This window comes from Agelaius phoeniceus, chromosome 1 (assembly GCF_051311805.1).
Source record: "Agelaius phoeniceus isolate bAgePho1 chromosome 1, bAgePho1.hap1, whole genome shotgun sequence".
Taxonomy (NCBI): Eukaryota; Metazoa; Chordata; class Aves; order Passeriformes; family Icteridae; genus Agelaius; species Agelaius phoeniceus.
In genome coordinates, this window is record NC_135265.1 from 109,147,744 (window position 1) to 109,169,088 (window position 21,345).

A 21,345-nucleotide genomic window follows, 5' to 3' on the forward strand; every position below is an offset into this window, starting at 1 on the left:
GAGCAGGAAAAGACATTGAAAGTTAAGAAGGTGGTTGTGGTTACATGGACATTTTTCCATTGTTGTGCTGACTGAAACAGCCCTGCAGTCACTTGTTCTTGCCCTATTTGTTACACTGACCCTGGAGTTTGTACATGGAGCTAAATTACTTTTCTGGGTAGAAAACAAGGAGTTTTGGCGGGGGTTAATTTGCAAATGCATGTAATCCCTTATGTTGTTCATTCTGTGCTCCCACTTATGCTTTGCAGTCACAACAACTGAGGGTGACAGGGAACAAGGACAAGTGGCCAGAGAAGCTGGGAGCTGCTTAAACTGCTTTTAACACCACCTCACTTTACCTTTTTGCTATTTCTATTTTCAGACATGAAATGCAGAAAGAAAATGATATTTCAATTCATCTCATCATTTCCATTGCTGCCTGTATGCCCCTGTTGTCCTCTGTCTTTCAGAGGTGGTTCTGGGTGGAAGTGCTGAGGGCAGCTGGACCTCATCTACATGGACCTCTCCATGTAGATGAGGTCCAGCTTCTTACCCTAGCTGGAAGACAGAAGGTTGGCCAACAGCCTCACAAGACTGTGTTCACTGGATACTAACAGTGTGTGAGTTAACAGCCCACAGCTTATCAACTGGAGTACAATAGCTGCAAATGTGTGTGTCCTCAAGCAAAAATAAAGTGAGCTGCCTTACTTAAGTCTCTCTTGCAGAACCCTGAACTAGGGCAAATTGCCTCAAATTTCCTGGGGCAGACCACTGTGCTGATGATGCATGGTGACCTGCATCTGAGTCCTTAGTCCAATAGGAAGCACATGAATATTTTAAAGGACCAACTCCTAAATATTAAGGCATTAGTCTATATGTCATCAAGCAGCTATAGTATGGCATTCCCTTCTGGGAAATGATACACTGTAACTTACCCTGCCTTACAGTTTATTTGCCTTCCAGTTTTGCACCTTTTGCCCAGGAACATTCTTGTTTCTTAATCTTCTTTTAGAAATGCCACTAATGCCATGGGCCCGTGTCCAGCTGCCGCTGCTGCTGTTGGTCCCTCCCCCAGCTGCTCTGACTCAGCATTTTGTGAAACCACACTTGGCAGGAAACACACTTTTAGAGGGACCAACTGTAATTTAGACAAAAAAGACCATTAGCTGCACTCAGCAGCAATGGCAAGGCTGCTATTTTGCTGCTGTGTTAAAGCAGACCAAGGCCAGGAAAAAATATGTTATTTATGTTCACTAAGTTTTGGATAGACATCTTTTCAAAACTTACCCTGCTTCTTTTGCACTATTTTGTTCAAATAGATGACAGGCTCTGGTGAGAGGTCCTGCTCTGTGGCATAAAGTAGTTAACATTTTACAAGGATCAACCCACAAATCCACAGATGTTTCTGTGAGTGCTTCAAAGGAATGTGGAATTTTCTAAAATGGGAAGACCATAACATGTGGCAACCAACAACAGCATGGTGTTTGAATTTGATTCCTTCTCCTCGTAGACTGGATTCCCTCCAGAATTACCTGTTATCCTCATTAGGACAGAATTACCATTTCTTCCACGGCCAACCAGCCACACACTCTGGATCTCCCTTTGGATGTCAAAAACAGGAGAAAAGCAGAGGTAGCTTTAGGTGATCTATTTACTTCTTGTCAAGGCTAGAGGATATTTCTTTTAAAAGAGCAGAACTCTTTGCTGATGCAGACAAGGTCTCTTGGAATTGTTAAGGTAGACACTTTAAAAAACTATATGGCTTCTGACAGGAAAAGCAGAAGTTTTCTGTGGGAACAGGGCAGTCAAAAAGTCTATTCAGCCCTTACTACATCATTAAGGACAGGTCAAGGATTATGAGCTGTGATTGTAAGAGTCATGTGTAAGAGAAAGATGGAGCAATGTGTCATTTTAATCACGGGAGAGTGAGTCGGAAGGGTATTTGTCTTGTGCCTTCTCAGGGAGAAATCTGTTTCCTCCTGCAGCACCGTCATCGCCTCGCAGCAGTTATTGGTCTGACCTGGCAGGTTCTGCTCTTGTTTCTGGACCTCTGGAGAAGGGTAAGAGCCCACTGTAGCTTTTGATATGTTGCAATGCCTGGCTGCAAGACAGCAGACTGGGTATTGCAATGCAGTGAAAAAAGCCATCAGCAATTAAGCAGAATATTCATGACAGTGATTGAAGATGACTTTATTTCCTGACGCCTTTGTTTAAAGAATGTCCTTTCCATACACTCATAATGTACACGATAAATGACTCCATAGCTGTGGGGGAAATACATAATGCTCTCTGTCTCTACTCCAAGGTTGACCACCAAATGATTAAAGCAGTGTTGTTTAAGGTTATTCCCAGGAAGGACTTGCTAACTTCTTTGTTATTGATGCTTATTTGGGCAATTTTGCCAATGTATCTTATGTCTGCAATTGAAAAACTTTTTAATCTCATATCTGAACACACGTGTGTCTGCATATGTAAACATATCTATGTATATGTATAAGTCATTTAAAATATTAATTATATTTTAATGTCTTTCTGACAAAGAAATGACTGTGGAAACAAGCATGAGCAAAGGTAAGTAAATGAACATTTGTTTTAGCATGAAATCCATTCTATTTCATTGGAAAATTTGAACCTTTTGGCTAAATAAATTCTGAGAAAAGTTAGGGTTTTTTTTTTTTTGTTTGCCTGGGAAGGAAGGAAGGAAGCACCAGCAGGAGTGATTTGTCAGTGCAAATGGAAAACAAACAAACCAAACAAAAACCCAACCAAAACACTCCCGATTGCAACAGGTTGGAAGACATTGATCTCAATGGGAAAGAAATGATCACTGGTTGAAACCTCTCCCAATAATGTTTTGACATGGATTTTGTAATGGAATAATTTGAATAGAAATTTTTAAGAAATTATCTGACAATCTGAGAATTTATCTTTTTCAAGCAGCTCTCCAGGACTGGTAGCCTGTTTGTGGTATATGCTCTCTTTTGAAATAGAACTCCAGTTATTTTAAAACAGAGCAGAACTAAAAGCACTACAGACAATCAACAGATCTGATTACAAATTTAATGGCCTGATTCACCCCTGCTCTCCTTCAATTTTGGAGCAGTGTGAATCCAGTGCTTTTTATCTTCTCACCCCAGACACAATCTGGACTAGCACAGCAAGAAGCAAGTTTCTGGGAGCTTAAGCTTGTTCCGCTTTATTTGGTTTTTTTTCTGTTTTTTTTGAGAGCAGCTGTCTTTGAGATTTGTGATCTTTTCTAAAAGCATGACCATAGTGATCATAAGGCCTTGGTGAATATATTAACTCTACTTGACTAAATCCTCCTTTGACTCCATTTTGACAGAATTAGTTCCGGAACACAGATTTAGATCTCCTCTACCGTGTATTTGCCAGATGTAGGATGAACTTTATAAGCACTTCCATTGCTTTGGACCCAAACAAGAAATATCACAATATGTAGTGTAAGCCACTAAACTCAGAAGTTAATGATCATTAAGATTTCTTATTCCAGGCCCTGAACTCTGGATATGGATTATCCAATGGTACCCACCTTCCCTTGCAGTCCAGGAACAAATGTGTGACCCTGGCTTGACAGGTAAGTGGTATTTTGAGGGACCCATAAGTGGTTATGTGCTATCCCTGAACAGTGTTTTTCTGACTAAAAGACCTTTGTTGAAGGAGGTTGTATTCTAATCATAGCATCACGTATCTCTGAAAAGAGATGAAGCTTATTAGATCTCCAATGCAAAGACATGTAAAGGCTGAACATTTGGCTCAGGAAAAAAACAACCTGAACATCTAAGTTGTGGAAATTATATTTTCATCACATCTACTTAGCTATTAGCAATGATTTCTTTTGTTTAAATATTATGAGAACTCTCTTCTCCTTCTCTTTCCTTTTATGAGGACTTTTTTTACCACAGAAACCATTAAGTTAATCCTTGATAATCCAAGAGAAAAAAAAATAGAGGCAGTAGTTCAAGCTGTTCTGTGTGTGTGTTCAGCAAAATGTGATACAACTCCACCATTAAAACTCTTGGGTTTCTATCCAAATTCTAATAAATACTATATGATGTATAAACTCATAAATGTTCACAGCACATGAATGGGCTGCCTCTAGAAATTACATGGCTTGAGCACAGCATGATTAGATGCAAAGGAAAGGAGATAATTTGTTATGACACTTCAAAGCTTCTTATAGCACAGTACCCTTACCTACATTTGCCAGCCTGTTACCACAGGGCTGTGGATTGTTATTTAAAAGGCTTATAAAGGTTTTTCTTTCCTAAAAATAATGATGAAATTGAACATTGTCATTTAAAAATCTTTTTAAAATGGGGTTCTTATCTTCTCCCATTCAGTAGCAGTGCCTGACTTAGGGAAGGGAAGAGGATGTGTATGATTAGCTAATGTCAGATGATACCCTAAATGACACCGTGTAGTGATTAAGACACTTGGATTTTTCTTAACTTATATTTTAGTGCTATATAGAGGTGTTAAAATGACAGCTCTGGAGGCTGAAGTCTCCTCTTTGCTCAGCAGTGGACAGAAGACAGGATAATCCTATCTTTGCTTCATTCAGGTTGGTTTTCCTCTGTCTTCTACAGCTGTCGTTTGTTTTCCAGTGAACCAAAGCTTGCAATAAGGATTTCTCAGGATAATTTGAAAATTAGATTAAAAGTGGAAGACCACTGGTATCTTTTTACCTAGGAATCCATTGTCTGTAGCTTTTCTTTCTTGAATTCATGGGCGAGTGATCTAGAGGCAAAGATTATTTTCTAATAATCTTTGACTTCTTTACCTGCTTTCTAGCTAAAAATGTACCTTGTAACATGCAAAGCCTTGCAGACTGGTTTTGGTGTGAAAGTGTATTTGAGAAGAGACTGGAAACTGTTTCCACAAGTGAAAAAGCTGATTTACACTTAAACAGAGAGTTTATTCAGAAAGGAAGTTTACCTAGGGTAAATGCTGGGTGGGAATGTTCTTTGAAAGGATGTTAATTGTACCTTGGTTCAAAGAACTCCTTGAAATTCCTGTAATGCAATTATGCTAAGTTAGAGGAAGTTAAAGGATTGTGTATTGGCAAAAATGCAGTTAAAATCCCAGCTGAAGTCATGTGTCAGAAGTGCTATTGATGATAACATTGACACCTGCCTCAGATAACTTCAAAGCCTGTGCTCTCTGTATGAACCTAAGTTCACTGAGCTCAGCTAGCAAAAGGACAAACCCAGACAGAGAAACGGGTACAGACGTCCAAGAAGTGCAAATGGAGCTGTGCCACTTAACAACAGCACATCAAACCCCAGCTCAGCACCTTTTAACACAGAGAACACAATGGTGAGCTCTACCAAATGAAACCCATCATCTGTGGACCTGCAGCTGTTCATCACAGACAGAAAGGGATCTCTGTGACTATCTGCTTTCTCCATGCTGGTGGGAAAAATGAGATTGCTCTGTGTGAGTTTCTGAAGAAAGACAGAGTGCAAAAGACAAGTTCCACAGTGGTTTCTGAAAGCACTGAGGTTCTAAGGTTTCTGATGTCTTCTGGGTGTGAGTTCCACCCTTGTAGGGGGCCTTCTTCAGACAGAATGGTGGCAGACTTTTTTTCTGTCCCACAAAGTACTTAGGAAATAATGAAGTCTGAACTGATGAATGCACCCAGAACTTTACCTTTGGCAGTAAAACTCATTGCTCTGTGTATGACCCAGGGTTTTGTAAACTGCTGTTTAACAAAAATGTTTGTGCATTTTGAGTCTGCCTTGATAATTTCTCTCCTTTCAAACATAAATCCCATATTTTATTAATTGCTCCTCTGTTTGCCCAGTTCTGTGAAATTACAAGCTAGAGATGAGAAGGCTTAAGATTACACATCCTGTTGGGATTTGGCTATGTATTTGAAATAAGAGTGTCTTAGCAGAAGTCCAAATAATGGAAATATTAGTAAATACATTATTAACCTTTTTAACTTAATAATCCCTTTTTAGAGGATTTCAGATTTTACAAATAAGGTGGGAAAGGGCTAGATTTTTCTGCCCAAAGCAATTCTAATTATTTGGTTCAATGTCTGCCCTGTCACAGAGGCTCTACTTTTGGGTTCTCATCCTTTGATTTCCCCCTCTGCACACAAACTGAAACATTCAGCAGTTCCCACCTCAGTCACAACCATATTTTCCTTTTTTGAGGAAGTCAGGAGTGGGAAAGTTGCAGAGCAGTCTGGGTATTGCCCAGTTTGGAGGTCCCCTGCAGGTGAGGAACATAACAAGGTCTAGGACTACAGAGCTCTCCCAGCTTCTTTAGCAGAGCTGCATCCAGCCCAGACCCTCAAACGCTAAGGGACCCAGGTCCTCACTCTCTATATTCAGTCTCTTTTTGCTACCCTCCTCAGCACTGAGTTCTGTCCATAGCATAACTTAAAGAGTGATAGCCATGGACTTCATGTGAGGAAATAATGGAGGATTTCAGAATTTAGAATTTTGCAAGGGATAGTACTCCTTCTTGCTCATACTGTCTTGTGTGTGTACACGCGCCAGAGGTGCTTCTGATCTGTTATTGAAATGAATTCTCAGTGAAAAATCATGTATGTGTAGTGAAGAGGAGAAAAAATATCACAAATGCTCCCATAGTGGAACTGAAATATATGGAATCATAGAATCCAGATGACAAAAATAGCTTAATATTTTATGTAGTGCACTGTGGTTAATCCTTGTGCTCACAGTATACTTTATTTAGAATCACTGCAGAATTCCTCCTCTGATTTTTCTCCCTGAAATTAGACTGTAATGATATGCTTCAGACTTCACAGGAGCCTAAAGGTATTTGATTTAATTTATATCTATGAGTTTTGTTCTTTGTTCATTTATTTTAATCACTGTTGGTTTTCCCTCCCTTTGACTATCCTAGATTTTTGGTCTGATACATGATTGGTTATTCTGATCTAAACAGTTCTCTGCTGAATTCAGGCTCCCCAAAATTTCAAAGTACAGGAATCTCATTTGAGAATGAGTATCATTAAAAGGCAATGTGGGATTAAACTATCTCAGAAGCAGAATGTGCAGTTATAATGTTCCTATAATGTTTATAGTGGTAAATCCAATCCCCATGCTAGCACCTGAGTTTTTAATGAGATTTTGAACTTAGTATTTTTAGATACAATTATTATTTTAAAAATATGTAAATATTTACAAATATTACAATGTGTTAGGATGTTGGCTTGTTTGTTTTTTTTTTTTTTTGTTGTGGTTAAGTATTCAGATGCATTATTTCATAAGGTATTCAAAGTTAAGCCGAAATATTTTACTGTTGTATGAAAAAATGTTTGGATACTGAATCTTAAAAAATTAAAGTGATTGATGCCAATTGCAAGAAAAAATAGAATAGCATATTTCACAATTTGAAGCTGACATCCATTTGTATTTACTTACTCAGTTATCACTTTTCAGCATGCAATTACATTAATATTTTTAGATGTTGGATGGTTTGACATTTTGTTCCAACCCTAGACAGCCAACTATGCCTTCAGATGGGACTCTGCCAGCTATAAATACAGTCCTAGACAAGAACATACAACTTCCACATTAATATTAGTGACACTCAGAAACAGATTGCTGAGCTGAAATAATTAACTCCAAAGGATTCAGTGGCTTGTCCATTACTATGCTAGGTCCTAGCTTGAATATATGCAAGAGTAGAGAGCTGAACAGCATGCATATCTGAGGGGTTAATGGCTGCTTTCATTGGAGAACTGTGGTCTGGTAAATCCCTGCAGCTCCCAGCAATTTAGGAGCATGGGATACAGGGGAAAAAGGAGTGTCTGGGTCATGGAAACAGATTCTCACACCATGGTGCTTTCCACAGACATTGCCATAAATCAATACCTTTATTTACTGTTTGCAACTGTCCATTTGCTTGGAGCTTACACTGTCAGAAGGCTGCTCCAGACTGTGACTTGTACAAAGCGAGAAAACTTTTCATTTAAAAATTAATTTATCATCAGTGAGCCACAGCTTTGTCTTAAACTCTGTGCTGATGTGTCTAGCATGGCAATGCAAGTTGATTCACCAAAGAAACACAGGGAGGCTTCCCTAACAGATGGACAAAAAACTTAGTCTTGCTAGAATACAGTGAATACAAAAACTTCTGGTCACTCCCAGATAATCTCTGTAATCCAAGTTTTGAATCTCACTCTGCATGAGACGAATCAGTTCTTTGATGACAAATAAAAGCCTTTTCTGCATTGGTGGGATTTATGATTTCCTTTTCAATAAGCAGAGGGATGTTTTATTCTTTTGCATACCAAACTCTGAACATGAGACAGTGTTCTAGATGGCTTACTGCTTGAGAGTTTAAAGACTGTAGGAGACATTGCTGCCTTGCAGAAACGAGATTTAGAAAAAGAAAGGTTGAGATTTTAAGTATTTTACTCTCTGTTTTGCTCCTTATATTATGTATGCCACGTCCACAAACATAAGTAAAAAAATTTCAGGAGTATATTTTATCCACAACAGATAGCTTGCTGTAGGTTTTTGCATCTCCCTCTGTCTGTGCCGAAGCCATTACTCCTGAGATTGGTGAACCTGTATTTGTTGTGCCAATATTGGTGAACCAGTATTGCCAATATTTTTGTACTCTGCACACAGAGAGTAACGTCCTGTGAGCAGAAGATGCATCTGGGAATACTTCAGCCCTGGCAGTCAAAGGTTTCACCAACATTGCTTCACTGAGGACAGAAAATTCAACAGTAGCTGAATTGCAGAGTTCCCAGAAGACCATTTTATTCTAAATCTAGAGTGTGAGAACTTTTGCTTTTAAATCACTGTGCCATGCAGTTAGAGCAAAAGATGTCATAAAAGCAGCATTTACTTGTCTGGATTCCTTGAATTTCTCTTCCACTGTTTATAATGGACTTATCTGGTGCTCAGAAAAATGTGAAAAAGCCTTTTACAGAAAGCAGTAGAAAGACATTTTATGTTCCTTTTTACTGATTACTTTTCCTTGATGCTAGGAAACAATTATTTTAAGTGGATTACTTCCAAAGAATAACTTAATTTGATAATAAAACAAATACTACTTTCCCATTTATTGATGAATCAAGCAAGGTAATTGGATTTATTACTTCTGAATCTATGAGTAATCCTGTTTCCAAATCACATACGTGTTTCCTCCTCTGCTTTTATGTTTTTCAGGAGATGACAATTATTTGTTCATTCTCTTTCAGGCAGAATTTTTTTTTTTTATGGACAACAACAGTCTTATGCACAGTTTCTGACCTCAAAATAGAGCTAATTTGTACTTAACACAAAATACTTCCTTGGTGGAGAAAAGTGAGTTTCAGTCATTCTGAGTAGGTAAAAATACTAGTTAATTAAAACATATCTTGCACTAATATCTACAGTATGCAGACAAATTGGGGAATAGATATAGCATTGTTATGATGCTGTTTTGTACTATTGAATGTCAGGGTCCTGGAGGCTGAGAGGCCCTTGGGACATATATCCCAGGATATATTACTTCTATCCAGGCTGTATGTAGGATATGCCTTGTCTAGGCATATGCAGCTAATTTGGGGAGTGGCCATGCCGAGTGTTATTGACATTTCTCCTTCCTCTGCTTTTCAGCTTTGTACTACGAATCCAGCATGCTTTAGAAAATGATGGATTATTTTAGACATAATAAAATAATGGAAGATTTTTCAAATAGCTGAATTAGTCAAATGTTCTTTTATTAGTAGTTAATCTGGCAGCATTTAAGAATTCCTTTCACTTGGAGATCTCACAGCAATTTGCAAACATTAGGTAAACTTCTTAGAATCTGTACTTAAATTCTTAATTTGTTTCATAGGGATTGTTTACATCTAAAATGGTCTACCAGTAGAGCTATACCCATTGACACCAGCATGTTTCTGAAGTGGAAATGCAACTTCCATTAGTAAAACCGTTCCTCTTTCAGTAGAGAATAAAATCTGTTTTTTGAGGAACTAAGTCTCCATATTCTGGTTTTAAGTGTGATTTATTTTCATACTCCTGTTCTGCTCAGTAATGCTCACAAAACTTTTAAGAGTAGATCAAATCATGGGCTGAAAGTGCTAAAGAAGCTCATTCAAACTCAGATTATTTTCTTCTGTAAAGGACAAATGACCCTTGTGCTCAAAATACATTACTGTATTGATGGGATTCATTGATCAGCAAAGGCCTTTGGTCACTTGACAAAGATGGAAATCTGTTACATTCCCCAGCTCCATCACCTTTTCTCTCTGCACCAGTATTGTACTCTTGCCTGATAAAGTGTTGCTTAAAAAGGGACTTCCAGAGCTGAACGAACCCATCTGTAGAGCTTGCATTGAAGAGCCAGCTTCTGTCATGTGGAACCATAACAAAATTGCATCTGCTGCAAAGCACACTCTTCTGTTAGCTATCATGGTTTCACTATGCATCTGATAATATTTAGACATTTCTCCCGGTCATGTTCTGTAATGGTGGTCAGCAGTGAAGGATAGTAATTCACTTGGGAGTTTCCAGGGTTTCCAGGCTACCAAGCTCCATTGTGGTTTTCAGTTAAAACATTTCAATCCAGCTTTTCCATTTGTAGATGTCATTTGAAGCCAGTGCTGCACTTTCATTTTTTTTTTTTTTTTCAAATGAGAACAGAATGCGGTGTTTGAACTGAAATACATTATTGGGTGGAATAGAAGAAGGGAGAAGGAAAGACATGTTATTTGCTATGAAAAACATGCTATGGCCTTTGTGGTGCCGTGGCAAAGTTTGCTCCTGCTGAGTCTACTAAAAGGCCCAAAGCCCTTGTCCACATTTCCCTGATTCCTACCACATTTTTCTCTGTGCCTCCTTCTATGAAGTGACAGAAGAAGCCAGATCTTTTGGACTAATGTAATATACTCTTTCCTCCTCAGTTGCTTCTGTCTCCCCTCATTGCTCCCAGAAAGGGAGGGACTGTTACAGACCATTTCAGGGCATCCTAGGGCTTTCTCACATCACTTCCAATGCATTCCTTGCCTCCGGTCACCCAGGAAGAATTGGCTGTGTTTGATTTCTGTCTCAGGTCACTTGTCTCACAGCTACGTGCCAGGTCAGTGCCAGTGAATTGTCCTGCATGGCAGAGCTTTGGTATACAGGCTGGGGGGTCAAGTTTCACACGCTCAAAAGGAGTTGCTGTAAAGACAAAGAGGCACAGCATGTGTTTCAGTGCCAGTAATGAATAAACTACCACATCAACTACACAGCATGAACATCTTTATCCAGCTGCGTTTATAAATTATTTTCATTAATTATGGTTGTTCTTATCACTTGACACAAACAAGGACTTTTTTTTAAGTGGCTGTTTTATTAATCCATTATTCTTCTGAAGAATAATATCTGCCCTCCCCTCCCTGCCTTTAACTGGCCAGAGATACATACTTTCGAAAATAAATCTCAAAATGCAGCCCTGCAAACTACTCCTCTTTGAATCATCACTTATGAAAGAAGATACCTTTTTCTTCTGTCCACCATGAATTAAAATAAAATTGCTTATAATCTATCTTTTAAAAGCCTGTGGTCAAATTTATGCCTGGCATCACAGTGCAAGAAACAGCATAATTTCACAGTGGATGAACTCAGTCTCAAGAGTTTAGTTGTGCTTTGAAAGCTTTTTGATGTATAGTTGTACTTTATTTATATTTTTAAATTTTTTTTATTTTGTTTTACTTTTTTAATACTAAGGCTGTTTAGGAGCTGAGTCAGTAACCTGAACTTTGTAAAACTGACTCTAACAGGAGCAGAGCCCTAATAAAGCTAAAAGAATTTTTGCCTTTGTGTCAAAGATTACAGTGCAAAACCAGCAAAAAATAGTTGTTTTCCAGATATGCATTTTGAGAGAATGGAAATACTTCTGCATTTTTTGACTACAGAGAAGCTTTTTGAATTCAGACAAATGCATTTCACACAATTCATTTCAGGGCTGATTCATTTTATCTATGTGTCTCCTGTGCCAAGTGGAAACATTAGGCCTCTTTAAAAAATGATGGGGGATAATAAATGCTCCAGGCATTTGTTTTGCTGAAATGAAGTAATGGCAGGGAAGCATATGGTGAAATATATTTTTAATTACTTTTCAACAATGTTAAATGTTTCCTTCTTATTTTCATATTTAATGTTGTTGATCAAGCTTGCTAAATAGGCAGCTCTTATGGAACACACTACTTTGTGCAGTAACACATGGCTAATTTTATGGGCAGTACTGTATATCCCTGCATATCAGCACTATATTAGCTGTAGAACTTTGTTTATGATGTTTTGTACCATCCAAGGAAGCTGGGATTGTGAGGGGGGCTGTTTTGTTCCTGTTTAATTTTTTACCCACTAATCCCACAACTCTCAAATACCTTTGTTCAGAGGTTTTGTTTTCTTATATTTTTGTTAGTGCATGCAGAGCAGGAAATATGATTCTCTTCTGTTAGACTAAACAAAAGGAAATCCACCTGAGACTGAGAGGAGACACCAGTCTCCCTTTTAACAGCTTCACTTCTAAATCAACCTTCCATCCCCTTCCTTCATCTCCCTCCCTGCAGCACAGGTTCCACACTAAAGCAAAGTGAACAAAGGACACCTGTTCCCAGCCCTACTAAAGAGAGAAAAGCTGCTAGTGCCTAAAGGCTAAAGCTGAGCTGAAAGTATTATGGCTACAGGTGGTGTCCATGCTGTGCATATACCTGCACAAGGGAAACATGAGCCTATTGCTCAATTCCAGTAAATAACAACTGAAAAGTAAATGACATCACAGGAGGGTGGCAGGGGGAACCCAAGGCACAACAGTCACCATTTGTCTGCACATATATGTCACCTTTTTAGGATGCTCACAAAGGTTCTTTCAATACAACATATAAAGACAAAGTAAGAAAACCTGGCAATTTGCTGTCAACACTTACAGCAGGCGACCGCATTCTCCCCTCACTTGTTACAGACCTGGCACAAATTCTTTTTCTGAAGATGTCATGGTCATCACTGGTATGAGCAGAGGAATGCTTCTTGTAGCACGCTGTGGAGATCCACAGTCCCAGGCTATTTCAGACCACTGAGTCCTTTCCAGAGATAAGAACTCCTCACAGAGACTTCTCTGCAGCCACCACCCTCTTTTTCAGCTTGAGCAGCTTTTCTTCCTGCAGCCATGGCAGTGTGGCAGAAAGGAGTTGGGATGTCTCTCTCACATGTCCAGCACTTCCTGTCTCACTGCTTGTGATTCAGGGGATTAAAGCAGCAGGATATAAGCAACAGATGGGGATTTCATTCATTCTCTGTGCTTTGAAAACTGACCCTGAGGAATACATCCATTGTTATTATTGTGCCCTTCAGTATGCTGCATGCAGATTTCAGTTTGAGGTGGGAAGGGGATGTCTATGGGTCTGAGGCATTGGCCACCACTGAGGAGAGGAACACTGTGCTGATAGCTTATTCACATTATTCAAGCAAAAAAACAGCTTATAGCAAAGGTCAGAGCACTGAACATGTAAAAGATATCCTTTTTCTCCATGCCTTCCCCTTCTCACTGGGAACCAGGGCAGAGTAGCAGAAGCAGCCAGGGTGGGAGTAGGAGAAGTGAAGCCCGATATTTGTCTTGTGATAAGTTGCTGACAACTCAGACCTGCCCCTGGTACTGGGAAAAAAGCCAACGAACAAACAGAAAAGAGAAGCACGAAGTTGCCTGAGGGAGGAGCAAGGCCATGGCAGTCAGTGGCCTGTCTCCTACGCTGCCTGAAGCTGCAGAGGAGGAACCAGGCAGCTCTGGGACTGCTGGTGTGACTTTTGGGACACACTTCTCTGGCAGAAGAGGGAACCACAGCCTTTCAACCTCGGATCAGTGGGGCAACCTTGTGTGGGTGGTCTCCCAGAGGGAGGAGAGAATTTCCCACAGTTTTTTCTCTTCCAAGGTTGCTTGCTGGAGGGCTCCCCGGGCAAATCCAGGGCTTCAGCTGCAGAATATGGAATGAAAGAAACAGCCTCCAGAAATGGTCTCATTCTTGTTTTAACAGATACCAAAGGGAAAGATTTGTCCCAGGGAAGCTTTGGCTTCTGGGACTCATAACTTGGGAGTGCTGTGAAGCTTTCAGAACCCGGATGTGGGGGTGTCATGGTTTGATACTGGCGCAATGCCAGTGCCCCCATGAAAATACACTCTCCCTGGTGTCTGCTTGAGATGTGACCAGGAATAAGCAAAGCAGGCTCCCACTTAGAAATAAAGAAGAGAAAACTTTATTAACTAACCTACAACTATATGTAAAAAGCAAAAAGAAAGAATGAAAACCTTCCAAAAACATTTCCTCCTCTCCCCCCCCACCAAATTTCCAATACATCCATCCCTCAGATCACCACCTCTCAGTCCATCACCACCCTTTAGATAATCAATTCTCAGTTCATCAAGGAGAGAAGAATCCCTCTTGTGCAATAGGCTTCCCCTGGAAACACAGTTGAGACCTCTTGTGTTTCCTGTCACACGTGGCACCACCCGGAGATCCTTTGCCCTTGTGACATCTTCCTTCCATGTCCAGTGCTCTCACCACTGTGCATGGACCAGAGCTGCTTCTAGGGTTTTCCTTTCAAGGGTGCTTTGTCCAGTTCCAAAAAGAGCACAGTCTCTCACTCTTGGGACACCTGTGACCCCCAGATTTCACCCCCTGGGACCGAGGGGGTCTCAAGAACAGAGATCTCCTGCACTGAAGATCAAAGGCACCAACCACCACCCTCATCATCCATTGTCTCTATTCATGCACTCCCATAATATCACTGCACTCTCTTGGCTCTGAGCCATTGCCTCCCCCCTAAATGCAGTTTCTGTGTCACAGGAAAAAATGGTTCTGTCCATGGCTATACAAGAGAAGTCCAGCCAAAGGCCACTCCATCATCCCCTTCCACCTAGGATTCTTCTCAACTCTCCCAACATCTTTCACTTGCACGAACTTTCATCACACTTGCTCATTCAGATCCAGGAGGATCAGTCGTTGTAAGGTTTCCATTAGAAGAGAGGTTACAAGAAAAGGGTTAAAATCTCAGGCTCAGCCTGCCCAGAACTCCGTGGACTTCTCACCGTGCCCCTGCTGCACTCCCTCCATCTCCGCCGGCCGGGCTGTGCTGCCAGCACATATCAAATTTCAAGGTGGCACAGGCGCTCTCTCTCTCTGTCTCCAGGTGGGGGGGTGTGGAGGTGGCTGCCCGATGCCTCTTGGTGCTTCTCCACCCTTCCATCCCACCCCACCCTTCCCTCCTCAGGGCCCAGGCCTACCTCACCCGGCCTCATGGCTCCCCATCCCCACCCAGCCGGCAGCTGGGCAGGGGAGGCCTGACCTGTTTCCCCGGCAGAACCCAAGAGAGTGGTTTCTTGAGAGTCCTCTGCTTTTAACCCCTGTGTTCTCAGAGGTGTATCCATGTCCCCAGTGGCCACACCAGGTGCCAATATTCAAATCTGAGCACCCATTGGTTTGACCACAGCATCCCAAAAACCTCACTTCCTCTCAAACCATGGCAGGGGGTCAACATAATCTTTTCCAGAGTCTTCGCTTTTAATCTCCACATGTAAAGAATTGGGTCAGTTGTGCATGGCCAGAGACAGCAGTTCCCCTTGCACTGTAGATTGCATACTGGAGATAACACTTCCTATAAATCAAGACAGCCTGTAAAAAAATGACAAAAACTGTGAAGTTCAGCTTGCCAGGAAACTGTTATCATGCATGTGTATTTTTTTTAGGAAAAAAATAAGTTTAATATCCACATCCCGTTTTGTCAATCTTTTAAAACCCCTGACAGGGATGTGAATGTTGTTCAAGAGCTATTACATGTCATGATGATAATTTGTTCCTTTTGAAGAGTGTGATGTCTAAGTCGTTTTTGATGATTACATTTCCTTGGTCTGTATTTATTCGAAAGGCACTTTTCAGACCTGAGAATTGTTTCCAAACAGTATGCATAAATGATTAGTAGTGCTTTCAGTCATGCAGTTTCATACCTTTTCCCTTTAGATGTTAGTCTAGATGTGAAGACTATGCCCTACCTGGTGAATAAAGAACAGATCTTAACTGCTGCAGCAGCTGAAAGATTTGGAATTACTTAACTGTAAAACCAATCACTTCCCATAGAATCATAAAATCATAGAATTGTTTGAGTTGGAAAGGATCTTACAGATCATCTAGTTCCAGCCTCCCAGCTATAGGCAGGGACACTTTCCACTAGACCAGGTTGCTCAGAGTTCCATCCAACCTGGCCTTGAGCCCTTCCAGGAATGGAACATTCACAATTTCTCTGTAAGGTCTCACAGTAATCTTCTCTCCAGGCTGAATAGCCTCAGCACTCTCAGCCTGTTTTCACAGGAGAGGTGTTCTAGTCCTCTGATCATATTCATGGCCCTCCTCTCCCCTTGTTCCAACAGGAACTTCTTTTGTTGGGGACCCCAGAGGTGGACACAGGTGGGGTCTCGCTAGATCAGGGTAAAAGGACAGAATTGTGTCCCTTGACCTGCTGGTCACACTGTGCACTCTCAGGTTCCTTAGATATTTTTGAGCCTGATATTCTCCTACAGCTGAAAATTCTTAATTTTCTCAGTTCTTCATTCTCTCAGTCCCTGCCTTTGTCTTCTTAACCAGTGTAGCTGGAGCACTTGCCAGTGAAGACTGAGCAAAAAAAAAAAATCATAGAGTACCTCAGACTTCTGCATATTCCAGGTAACCAGGTCTCCCATTTCCTTCTGGAGACAAGCAGCATTTTCCCTAATCTTTCTTTTATCACTGGCATATCTGTAGAAGCTTTTATTGTTGCTCATGACATTCCTGGTCAGATTTAATTCTATCATGGCTTTAGCTTTCCTATCATGATCTCTGGTAGCTCAGACAATTTCATTGTGCTCCTCTTAGGCTACTTGTTCTGGCTTCCATCCTGTCTAAACTTTTTGTGTTTGAGTTTGTCCAGGAGCTCCTTGTTCATCCACAGAGGCCTTCTAGTGATTTTGCCTGACTTCCTCTTTGTTTGGATACGTTGCTCCTGAATTTGGATGAGGATTCTGGAGAATTAACCAGCTTTCTTGGGCCTCTCTTTCCTCCAGGGATTTATTCCCTGCTATCTTACCAAGCAAATCCCTGAAGAGGCCCAAGTCTGCCTTCCTGAAGTCCAGGACAGGGAGCTTGCTGTGAGCTCTCCTCACTGCTGTAAGGGTCTCAAATGCCACCAATTCATGGTCACTGCAACCAAGGCTGTCCTTGAGCTTCACCTTCCCCACTAGTCCCTCTCCTTGTTGGTGAGAGCAAGGTCCAGCACAACACCTCTCCCCTTTGGTTCCTCTGTCACTTGGAGAAGGAAGTTACCATCATTGTGTTCCAAGAACCTCCTGGATTTACTGACCTGCTGTATTGACCTTCCAACAGAAGTTCCCCCTTAGGACCATGGTCTGTAAATGTGAGGCTGCTCTTATCTGTCTATAGAGCACCTCAGGCACTCAGTCTTCCTGGTTGGCAGCCTGTAGACCATGCCCACGATAAAGTCACCTGCCCCTGCCCTCCCTTTGATCCTGACCCACAAATTCTCTGTTGTCTCCCCATCCATCCCAAGGCAGAGGTCTATGCACTCCAGCTGATCTCTGATGTAGAGGGTGACACTCCTTCATCATTTCCTCTGCCTGTCCTTCCTAAAGCATCCTTCCCTCCCAACACTCCAGCCCTAGGAGCCATCCCACTACTTCTCTGTGATCACAGCCCTGCAGGTGTGAAGAATAAAATCATTCAGAGCTCTGGGCTATCAAATCCTCCAAATATTTTACACAAGCTAAGGATGTGGTGTTGAGCAGCAGAATGCTGTGCAAGCCACTGCTGTGCAATAAATGCCAATGCTTCAAGCACAAGATTTCCTGTTTTGAGCTTCAGTCTATCTCCTACATGTGGCATAGTCCTACTTTGCAGCTACTGTGCTGCAGATTCTAAATTGTCTTCTAATTTTTCAAATCTAAAGAAACACAGTCTGTTTAATTGTTTAATGGTTCTCTAAAGAACCTAGGCATTTTACACTAGCCTCACCAGAGTAAATGTTTATCCCAGTCACCTGCCTTTGAAAAGGAGGTTCTTCATCATATCAGTAAAGAAAATATGAGTACTGTGATTTGTTTTTATGCTAAGTGACAAGCAGCATTTCAGTTTGGATAGAACAGGTATGTGTATTTTTATTGTTCTCAATTACTGTTTTGTTTTAATACTCCATTATTAGTGTCCTTTACCATTTGACAACAACAAAGGAGCAACTTTTCTTGAGAGTAGACCTTTAGATTCCCTTTAGCTACTTCAAACAATAATTTAACACCCAGTGAATTGTCAAAGCCAAAAAACCATTGTATTTTAATAGAACATATTATATACTGAAGTCTGTATACCTCCTGTATTCTGATGAATTTTAGACTTGCATCTATTTGGGGAAAAAAAAGTAGGAAACAGTTGCTGAGCAAATTGTGTTTCAAAAGAGATATGATTGAGTAGAGGGATGGATTTTTATGTGTGCAAAAAACATAAGATGCATGTGAAATTCATCATAAATAACTCATTTTATCTTTGTCACCACTAGAAGCAGTGCATCTGATAGCTTTTATAGTAGTTGTTGGTTTTTTGACCAGCGTTTTCATCTCTGCTGATCCTGTTCCTGAATCCATTCTTTGTCCTTCCCTATCAGATTTGACACCTGTTTCCAAATGAAATATGCCCTTCATCCTTTGGTTCTTGAGCAGCTTCTCTTTTCTTTTTTTACCTTTTTTTATTATTTATGTCTGCAAATTATATTTAAACTCATATGATAGGCTTCATGTAATGTGGACGTACATGTTTGGGAACAAGGGGACAGGGTTTCTTCACTTGTTGCTAGGTAATGAGCAAATGTCATTTAAGCACACGTTCTCTGAAATGCAGAAAAAGTCTTGAATGTTGTCTCCTCTTCCTGTTGCTGACAAAGTGTCTTGAAATTTACTCGATGCCTCAGTTCTTCTATGTGTCAACTTGTGGCTGCAAAGATGGAGGGATGAAGCACATCCTGCAATTTTACCACAGAGGACAAAAGAACAAATGTCTCAAATCAGAGAAGAACTGAGTGGCCACCATTATGCATGGAGATGAGGAATGGCACAGCTGGAGTCATGCATACAGTTTCAGATGGCACTAAAGTGTTTATCCGGGCTTGGTGAGAGGGTGGAGGGAAGCACTGATGTGACATTTTTATTACTCTGGTAAATCCATTCCTAGTCCTTTAGCCTTCTCCTTCCTTTTAAGAAACTAAATATGTCCTTCAAAGGGTCCTTCAAAGGACCCTGTTCATCTATTTAAAATGAATTGTAAATCCTTTCCTGAATTTGGGCTTGCATCAGAAATGGGCTAGAAGAAGAAATTACCCAGCTCTGGGAGACAAACCAGACAGAATCTGTATAACATGTACCCCCTTAAAATTAGTTACTGTCTTCTTCTAAAAGCAGTAACAGTGTTTGAATTGTCATCTTGATGTTCTTAGACTGTCAGTTTGGCTCTAACTAAGCTACTATTTAAGGCAAATTTGCAGAGGGGGTAAGAAACTTAGAAAAATAATCAACTAGCTGCTTCTATCTATCCTTTTCCAGTGAATTATTTTCTATTTAATTCTTGCTGATGTTTATAATCAATTTTATCGTGGATATTTTTCAATTTTTTAAAAATATTTCTTTGTTCTGTAAAATTTGCTTGCTAAAGGCAGTGTTTAATTTCAGGTGAGGGCTCCAAGTCATAGATACTTTTATAATCAGCTAAAAACGAACAAATGCACACCTCCAGAACTGCAAATTTCAATACCTCTTCTGACTGCAAGACAGTATCATTTTTTGAAAGCATAATAGTATTTCTAAAATCAACTTTAAAAACTTACTTGCAAGAGATCTTATTTTCTGTTCCAAATAATCTTTAATCCACAATGCAACTTTGTCATCCATAAAAAAAAGGGAAATTAAGAGAAACATTATATGATCCTAGCATCTATTATGCATCTTTTTATACGTTGAAGGCTTGCTGTAGAGTCTGCTTGTTTCCAAGGAATGAAAATTGCTTATTATCCTGGATAATGAAAGAGAATGTCATCATCTATAATTTTTAGTTTAGGATACTTACTGTACCCTTCTCTTATAAAAGCGTTGGCAGAAAAAAGAGTTCAGTAAAAGAAGCAGCTCTTAAATATTTTCCTAAATAAAAGAGGGATTTGCTTGCAAGTGAGATTTATATGTCTTTGACAGCAAAATATATTGGAACAACTTTCTTTAATGACAGATTGTAACTTGACTATGCATGCTATTTACTGAATACAATTCATGAGTATTAAAGTTATTTTTTCAATGATCATAGAAGTGTGCTTCTATATATACACCTAAGTATATAATTGTACCCACCTGTCTATGTATGAGTGTGTGGGTGTATTGTATATGCGCTTATTGCTTTTTTTAACACAGAGCTTTTGCAGTACCTAGACATTTTTTCTAGCCTGCTCCTGTTTTATTTCCCTCATTAAACTCTTGCAAGCTAATCTCTATAGCATAAGAAGGTTTGCTTTAACACCCTCTGCCTAAATATGACAGTTCTGTAAACAGCAGCTGTATGTGGTCAGTCACGAGATCTAGAAATCAAAACTATATGGGCTGTAGTCACAGCTCATGAGACAAACATGATGTGCTGGAAATTGACTGCCAGACAGCCTGGATTTGATAAGTTGCACTAGACTGTATGTCACAGTTTCTACAGCAGTAGCATTTCACACACACGCACAAGTGTTTATACGATAAAAAAAAAAAAAAAAAAAGAAGAAAAAGAAAAAACAAAGGTAAAAAAAAAGAGAAGGAAAAGAAAAAGAAACCTACTCCAAACTCTATGATTAAAATTATTCAACTAGAAGGACATTCATGGGAACAAATTTTTCAAATGTTTGTGCCTAAAGGGCTAGAAAACCAGTTTAGACCTAAACCCCCGTGAACATCAGGTATTCAGAGCAGTTAGCTCTTTGCGCATTTGCAGAAGTGAGCTTTAAAGATGTGACTGCAGTCAGCCAGCAACAATTTATGCTTACATGGAAGAAAAAAGCTCAGCACTGGAACAGTGAACCCAAAAAACTACGAGATGAAGAAAATAAGAGCTTTTCTAATATGGAAAATAATAGTGAAAAAGAGTATTAGTATTGGTATCAGCAATCAGAGTAGGAGTTCATAAAAAAGTCTCCTCGCAGTCTCAGTCATGGATTTTTCATCTAAGCCAAGATAGCTTTAATCCATCTCACTGACATGTCCTGCCAGGCTCAGGCTAACTCAGCCTCTGTTTTGGATATCATTGCAGGGATGTCAGACTTGAGAAAGAAGGCT

General features: G+C 40.1%; 1 long non-coding RNA gene across 1 annotated transcript in view; it reads left to right on the plus strand.

Moving 5' to 3' along the window:
• Nucleotides 1-1,401: 1,401 nt before the first annotated feature.
• Nucleotides 1,402-21,345, plus strand: part of LOC143695110 (uncharacterized) — a 55,846-nt gene continuing 35,902 nt past the window's right edge. Inside the window, exons 1-2 of the long non-coding RNA XR_013184038.1 lie at nucleotides 1,402-2,039; nucleotides 3,491-3,574. This is a non-coding gene — a long non-coding RNA (uncharacterized LOC143695110). The remainder of the gene's footprint in view (nucleotides 2,040-3,490; nucleotides 3,575-21,345) is intronic.